Source organism: Sciurus vulgaris (genome assembly GCF_902686455.1).
Source record: "Sciurus vulgaris genome assembly, chromosome: 3".
NCBI classification, from domain to species: Eukaryota; Metazoa; Chordata; class Mammalia; order Rodentia; family Sciuridae; genus Sciurus; species Sciurus vulgaris.
The window spans coordinates 139747074-139753423 of NC_136463.1; positions in this window are offsets into that span (position 1 = coordinate 139747074).

Consider the following 6350-nt stretch of genomic DNA (forward strand, 5'->3'; position numbering starts at 1 on the left):
ATGTGTATATATATATAATATATATATGAACAGTACTGTTCCAAAACTATGACAAATTTACTTTCTTTATACATTCCTATAAATTATGAAGTTTCTATGATGAGCACCATTTTCATAATCTGAAAATTGTATTTTAAGAGTCCTCAGCTTGTGTCTGTTTTGAAATCAGTTAACTTAAATACATTCATTCACAGTAATTATCTCAGAAGATAGTTATTCATTACTGTATACAAATTGTTTTGAAATTTTTGATTTTTAAAAAATTATTTTTCAACATTAAATACATTTTAGTCATGAGCAAATATTTAATAAACAAAAGCTACTATGAATTAGAATGTATGATCGATCAAGACAAACTAGCTGTCTGAATTCAGCACCATCTCCATCTTCCCTGGCCCATGGCTCCCATTAGAACTTCTGTACATTGCTACTCTGTATCTAAAACTGCAAGGGGTCTTGGTTTGTGGAACAAACGAAGGCGAGTACTTCGGAGCTTCAGAAATGCACTGCGGTGCTGCTGCAGGAACAGCATCTGTGACAACCCTCCGTGTTGAGGTTGGACACTCACTTATAGTTGTTTCATTTCACAAAATCATTTAGGGCTCAAGTAAAGGAAATTACTGTATTCTATTTCAAGAATGTTTTGAAATTGTTGCGATGCAACTTGACACAGGAACACCCAAGAGGGCACACATATTTTCCACCTAGCTCAGGAGCAAAATTTTCACAAATAAAGGACACTTAGAGACCTCCTACTTCAACCCCTCATTTTTCAAATGACAGCGACTCATCAGGCTAAAGGAACTTGTTCAAATTCTAATCTGCTCATGTTAGAGCCACCGTTTGTCTAATCCCACCACTGTTTAAACACCCAATACTGCTCAACTACGCAAGCTCAGAAATGGTTGCTTGTGACATTTACTACCAGTTAGAAGAGAGATCCTGTCAAGAAAGGAAAAGTTCCATGAGATTGCCCACTAGGTAATTATCTGCACTTTGAAGGGGAAAAAAAATCATGTTTTCCATTTTCCTAAATGGTAAAAAGATTGTATTTGTATGAAGTTTATTTACATTCACCATTAACTTTTCTACTTAAATTCTATGATTGATTATGGGACATATTTTTTCTGTTAATGAACCAAAGTGCAAGTATTACCTCTAGTTAATTAATCTTTACAAACAAGTCAACATTTCAGCTGAGGTTTTGATATGGGAAAAACAACTTATTTTTAGGACCTAATCCTGTCAGATTATTCTTAACTACCTATAATTTTAAAAAGAGCAAACCAGGAGTCATTCACCTCATGGCCTCACTGTTTTAGAACACAAAATTTCAGTACCAAAGTAAAAAAAAAAAAAAAAAAAAAAAAAAAAAAAAAAAAACATTTTATAATGCCCATAAATGGTAATGGAGAACAGAAAAATTTTCAAAGATATTTATTAACAAGTAGGTAAATACTGATTTAAAAAGAGAGATTCCTGTGTTGCTATAAATTCTGCCTTCAATAATGAATTTTAAGTTAGAGGTTTAACACTCACATATGCTACTCTATGCAGAAAAATTACTGGAAAACCATATTTTCAAATAATCAGCATTTGAATTATAACAACTTCTAATATGTTGTTTATGATTTATTTATATTCAGCCTTGTTCCTATTATAGACAAAAGATGGCTTCAAAAATGCATAAAATATAATAGCAGAAATTTAAAGATTTAAGAAAAATAAGGCAAAAGTAAAATCAGTTCAGTGAAGTATAAAATATGAAATATGAGCTTTACAGGTGCAACAAGGAAAAGTCCAAAATATACTAATGTATTTATTCATATCTGAAAATCTGTGGCTACACACACTATTGAAAAAATGTAGATAAAAATGCAATGAACCCAATCTCTTAACATTTTTAGAATTTTTAATTTTAGAGAAACATTCCAATGATTTATATTGCTTTCTGATTAAAAAGCAAATAGTTCAAAGTTTAATAATTACTTCAGTTTCAAGTGTTTTAGTAAATCTATGTTGAAATGTTAGATTTTAATTTAAAAAATTGCACGCGTATTTTAATTCAGGTTTTGGATATTTGAATGAGTTTAATTGTGCATAGCACACTTTAATCTATTAATCACCTTGTTTTCAAGTTTTACCATATTTGGGCATAATCAAGAACCAAAGGATAAAGGGTGATTACTATCGGTGCCAATCATAAACCTGAAAGACACAATTCCAAATGTCACATCCAGATGTTGAAATTCCAAAAGATTAAAATCTTTAAAAAGTCTAAAACTTCCTAGAGATCAAAATATCATAATCTGAATATTGAAAATCTGAGAGCTAAAATCCCCAAAATCATAATTCCCATTGTGGAGGAAAAGAAACTATATAACAGGGGAAGAAAATCAAAATCTAGGGAAGAGATTAGTGCATTTTCAGGTGCAAGCAGGGTAGTTGAGAATTATTCAATCAATACTACTTCTGCCCCTTCACACATAGTGCCATATTTATTTTCAAAAACCACCCTTCACTAATGAATAAAAAGAAAATGACAAGAGCTCAGTGACCTTCCTCTGGAATTACAAAAGTACATTAAATGGTTAACTCTTCATGATTAAGGATTTCACCATTGACAATAGACTTCTGATTTTTATTTGTCTAACATTAAAAAATAAATTCATGCCAGGCATGGTGGCTCCCACCCGTAATCCCAGCAATTTGGGAAATGGAGGCAAGAGGACTGCAAGTTTAAGGCCAACATCCAAAATTTAGCAAAGTCCTGTGCTACTTAGAACCTATAACAAAATAAAAAATTTAAAGGGTTGGGGATGCGGCTCAGTGGTAGAGTGTCCCTGGCTTCAATTCCCAGTACCAAAAGAAAAACAAAAAGAAAAATAAATTTATACTCCATTTCAACTAATGGATGGCACTTTCAAAACTGTCTCCAATACTCTTTATCAAATATATGCAATCCTTGCTCCTGTTGAATCTGAAAATTCTAGCATTTATCTGCTCATTGATGTATTAATGACTAGGGAAAGCAAAGCACTTCATAAAAACTTACTTGAAGATTTGGTAGACCTTGCAGGAAAATAAAAATGGATTTCGATTGAATTCCCAAGCCATCATAACAGATTTGGAATTATGTGCAATCAAAGCTTCTAAAAGAGAATTTCAAGGTATCACCATTATACAGTGTGCGTGTGTGTGTGTGTGTGTGTGTGTGTGTCTTTCCAAACAGCCCAGTGCAATTGGCAGAAAATTCAGATGAGCGGATTAGCCACACAACATTACAACGATGAAAACTTCATTTTAAAAATGCATCTTTTGTCTACATTGGCATTCCTTCCAACTAATGAAATTTCAGGAGCTTTTCATGAATTAAAATTGCATTTGCCTGAAGAAAGCAGCAGAATTACTGACTGGTTTGAAAGTAATTATGTGCATGGTAAGATAAGACACTGTGTTGTTGTTCATATTGTTTCTGCCAAATTTGTGGCCTGTGTATGAGTGCAAATGAGTGGGTTTCCAGGTACTTAAAACAACACAGAAGCACAGCATGGAAGATCAGAAAATTTAATAGGGATTGCTCATGTTAATGTACATTGAATCACAGAACTTCAAAAAGGGTAGCATCAGGTAGAAAATGAATGTGAATATATTCTCCAAGGAGAGTCAATTTCCAATACTGGAGGTATAAGTTTTGTAAGATTTTTAGAGAATTCTAATTCATATTAGGCATTTTTACAAATTTAACATCACAAATGTGCTTTATCACAAAGTTAACTTTATGTAAAAATGTCGTGCACATATGTAAAAATATTAAAATTTCTTCAATAAATGAAGAGATGTCCCTTTTGTACACCAACATTTGTGAACAATAAAATTTTTCAAGATTTCAGTTCTTAGGGACATTACATATGTGGTGATGACTAGTCACAGTTTTTAATAAATCTTGTCAGAAGATTCAGATTGTCACAGTATTTCATATAACTGCAATTATAAACTAAGTGCACAGAATTACCAGCCATAGTGATGTGCATTTATGCATTTCATTCTTTGAACTATTTCTTTATGAATATGGTTCATCTTCTCATGGAATAAAGACACTACGAAATGTTCTTTTGTGGTTTTACACATTTCTCAAATAAATCTCATTTTAAAAATGTAAATAAATAGCTTTTAAAAAGTATATTTATTATTTTTTCCAGAATAACATTTTCAGAATTTCGATCATGTGGAATTTTAGGTTTCAACAATTTTAGAATTTAAGGATTTTGATACTTTGGAATTTCAACATTTGGGATTGTGACATTCACGATTGTGTCTCTCAAGATTATGGCCCCAAACATTACAAACCAATATGACCCAATGGAAATGATATAAGTAAGTTGAGACAGCTGTACTCCCACGTTTATTATAGCACTATTCACAAGAGACAAGAAATGCAAGTAACCTAGTATCCATCAACTGATGAGTACAAACTGATCAAGAAAATGAAGAGTGCTTGCCTTGCATGCACAAGGCTCTGGGTTCAATCCCCAGAGTCACAAAAAAATAAAAAGAAAGAAAGAAAGAAAGAAAATGAAGTGTATTATGAAATAGAATACTATGTGGCCATGAAAAATGAACTACTGTCATTTGCAACAAAATGGATGGAACTGGAAATCATAATGTTAGGTGAAATAAGCCAGACACAGAAAAGATAAATACCAAATAATCTCACTCATGTGGAATCTAAAGAAGTTGATCTCATAAGAGTCAAGAGTAAGATGATTTTAACCAAAGGCAGGGGAGTGCAGGAGGGAAGGAAAGACGGAAAGAGATTGATCACAGTATACTGTCACAGATTAGAGTAGAAAGTTCTGGTGTGCTATTGAACAGTAGGGTGTCTATAATATCTTTCAAAACAATGAGAAGAATGGATTTTGAAAGTTTTCACCAAAAACAAATGATAAGAATTCGAAGAGCTAGGTATGTTTAACAAGATTAAATGGCATATTATATGTACATTTAAGCACATAGTATCCTCATTGATACATAAAATTTTTATGGTTTTATGTATCAATTAAAAACAAATAAAAAGTAGAAAAACACATGGGTTCAAATCCCAGTCCAGGTTTGGCCTACACCACCATTAACACACACACACACACACTCACTCACTCACACCCTGCTCCCCATTTGGTCTCAGAAATGAAGGAAAAAGATGCCGTTATTTTGATATTTCTCAAGAACTAATAAAGAAAAAGTAAAATTTGTGAAATCTTGGTTTATGATATAAAATCAATACCAAGTATGAACTACTCAAATAAATATTAACAATATGATCAATAAATAAGTGCTTACAATTAATGGCTGGTTAATGTATCTGTTTAAAATTAATATATCTCTAGTCTTAATACCACATGGATCCCATGAGAAGACATTTGAGTTATGAGAACTTTCATCCTAGCTCTAATACAACTGACTTTGTCACCTAGAGTTAGTACAGTAGTTCCCCTTATCTGTGGTTTTCCTTTCTGCACTTTCAGATACCCATAGTAAATTATGGTTCAAAAATTTTCAGAAATAATTCATAACTTTTAAATAATTTATTATATTTTATAATTATTCTATTTTACCATTATCATTCATCTTACCTTGCTTCATTTATAAATTACATTCAATCAATGAATATGTATGTATGGGGGAAAACAAGGTACATATAGGATCTGGTATTTTCCATGGCTTCAGAAATCTACAAAGTGTATTGTAGAGATATACTTACAGATGAAGGGAGACTACTGTACTTTAACATTCTTGGTCCTTGATTTATTTATAAAAAGTAGGTTTGGGTTATACAATCCAAATAGCCCTTCCTGCCCATGCGTTCAATGGAATCATTTATTCTTGCTTTGTATTTCTAAGAATAAGATAATGATAGCATGTGGTACACAGCATTTCATTTTAAAAAATCATTGATACTCATGGCCCTTCTTTGTAAGCATTGGGCATGTAATGATGGTTTAGTGTCTCTTTTTTAAATAACATCTACATGATAGCACAAAACATCAACATCAATTACTCCCTGGAAACTCTGCCTGCCTTCTTAGTGCTCATTATCCACACCCAAATGAAAAGCAACAATACCTGTGTGTAAACATCTCTTTGGTTTATTGCTAATGTCTATCAAAATATATATGACAGATACAAAAGAGAGGTAAAGTAGATAGCTATTTGATATTCAACCTTCTGTCAGAAATTATTCACACCAATTAACTAGATGGCTGAGGTGTTCTATTTATTTTAAAACACTCATTTTCTAGCCCAGTAGGTTTATAATTTCAGGAAACAGTATCTGTGTTCTGCTAAGCTCA